Raw genomic sequence first — 2500 nt, 5'->3', positions numbered from 1 at the left:
GACCCCCCGTTTTTTTCCCCCCCCCCTATTATATATTTTTAAAATATTTTTTAACCCGGTAATTAGTTTTTTTTTTTTTTTGGGTTTCTTCTTTTGTTTTCCTTTTTTTTTTTTTTTTTTTTTTTTTTCCTTTTCTTTTTTTTTTTTTTTCCCTTTTTTTTTTTTTTCTCCCCTTTTTTTTTTTTTTTTTTTTTTTTTTATTTTTTCCCCCCCTTTCTTCTTCTTTTTTTCCTTTCCCTCCTTTTTTCCCTTTTTTTTTGGTTTTTTTTTCCCCCCCCTTTTTTTGGGCCCCCCCCCCCCCCCCCAAAATTTTTTTTTTTTTTTTTTTCCCCCCCCCCCCCCCCCCCTTTTTTTTCCCTTCCCTCCTTTCTCTCTTCCCTTTTTCTTCTCCCTCTTTTTTTCTTCTCCCCTTCTTCTTTCCCCTCCCCCCCCTCCCCCCCCCCCGGGGGTTCCCCCTCTTTTTCCCCCCCAACCCCCCCTCTTCCTCCTCCTCGTTCTTCCCCCTTTTTCTTTTCCCCCCTTCTTTCCCCCCTCTCCCCTTCCCCTCTTTTTCCCTTTTTCCCCTTTTCCCTCCCTCTTTTTTTTTCCCTTCCCTCCTCCCGTCCCCCCTCTCCCCCCTTTGTCTCTCTGCCCTTTTCCCTTTTTTCTTTCTCCCCCTTTCCCCACTCCCCCCTTTCTCTCCTCCTTTCCTTTTGCTCATCTTTTTTCCCCTTTTCCCTTTTTTCCCCCCCTCCTCCTCCTCTCTCTTTTTTTTCCCCATTTTTCCTCTCCCTCTCCTCTTTTCTCTCTCCCCTTCCCCTTCCTTTTTCCTCTCCCCTCCCCCCCTTCTTCTCTCCTTTCCCCCCCTCTCTCTCTCTCTCCCCTCCTCCACTCTTCCCTTCTTCTTCTTCTTTCCTTTTTTTCTTCTTTTTCCCTTCTTTTTTTTTTTTCCCTTTTTTTCCCCTTTCCCCTTTCCCCTCCCCCCCTTTCCCCCTTTCAAAAACTAAAAATTTTTCCTTTTTTTTCCCTCAAAAAAAATTTCCCCCCCCTTTTCCCCTTTCCTTCACATAATCCTTTTAATTTTATTTTTTATCTATTTTTTTTTTCCTTAAACCGGTTATCATCTTTCATTTTTTACAAATTTTATTTTCTTTTTTTTTAAAAATTTCATATCAATTTTTCTAAATTTTCCAATTTACAAAAATATAAAAGAAAAAAACAAAATATCGACCTTCCTCCCTTTATTATTATTTTATCTTTTATTTCTTTAAATCTTTTTATCTTCTATTTTTTTATTATTTAAATTTTTTTTTTTTTTTTTTTTTAATTATTCTTTTATTTTATCTTTTTTTTAAACTATTATTCAAATCAAAATTTCCCCTCTTATAAAATTTTTTTTGGTTTTTTTTTTTTTTTGTTTTTTTTTTTTGGTTTTTTTTTGTTTTTTTTTTGTTTTTTTTTTTTTTTGTTTTTTCTATTTCTTATTTTTTTGGGGGGTTTTTTTGTTTTTTTTTTGGGTTGGTGTGTGTGGGGGGGGGGTTTTTTTGTGTGTGTGTTGTGTGGTGGGGTTTTTTTTTTGGTTGGGGTGTTGGTGCCTTATACTAATAGTATGAATATCGATCTGTAAACAAAAATATAAAAGGGGGAAGAATGGCAGCGACAGATATATTGATCGATTAAGTAGACGATAGACAGGCAATTAAACGAAAAGAGGAGATAAGACAGAGCAGATTAGAAGGGCAAGAACATAGATTGAAGATAACAAAAAAAAAAAAAAAGAGGAGAGAGAGGAGAAAAGGGGGGGAAGGGAAAAAAGGGAAAAAGAGAGAGAGGGGAAAGGGGGAGAGAGAGAGAGAGAAAGGGGGGAGGGAAGGGGGGAGAGGGGGAGAGGGAAGGGGAAAAGAGAGAGAAGAGGAGGGGGAGAGAGGGAAAAGGGGGGGAAAAAAGGAGGGGAAAAAAAGAAAAGGGGGGGAGGAAAAAGGGGAAAAAAAGGGGAAAAAAAGGGGGGGAAAAAAAAATCCCTCCCCCCCCTCTTTAAAGGGCCCCCCCCCTCCCCCCTCCCCTCCCCCTTCCCCTTCCCCTCCTTCCCCCCACCCCCCTCCTACCCCCCAAAAACCCCCCCCCTCCTTCCTCCAACCCCCCCAAAAAACCCCCCCCCCCCCAAATTTTCCCGCCCCCCCCCCCCCCTTTTTCCCCCCCCCCCCCCCCCCCCCCCCCCCCCCCCCTCCCCCCCGGGGGCTTCCCCCCCCCGGCCCCGCTGGCAAAACCCTCAGTCCCCTCCTTCCCCGGGCCCCTTTTTGGGAAAAAAAAAAAATTTTTTTTTTTTTTTTTTAATTTTTTTTTTTTTTTTTTTTTGGGGGGGTTTTTTTTTGGGGGGGTTTTTTTTTTTTTTTGTTTTTTTCCCCTTTTTTTTTTTTGTTTTTTTGAAAAAAATTTTTTTTTTTTTTTCCCCCCCCCCCCCCCCCCCCCCTCCTCCGGCCCCCTTTTTACCTTTTCCCCCCTTTTTTTTTCCTTTTTTTTT

This window comes from Penaeus monodon, chromosome 43 (genome assembly GCF_015228065.2).
Source record: "Penaeus monodon isolate SGIC_2016 chromosome 43, NSTDA_Pmon_1, whole genome shotgun sequence".
NCBI classification, from domain to species: domain Eukaryota; kingdom Metazoa; phylum Arthropoda; class Malacostraca; order Decapoda; family Penaeidae; genus Penaeus; species Penaeus monodon.
This window is presented reverse-complemented; position numbering follows the sequence as displayed.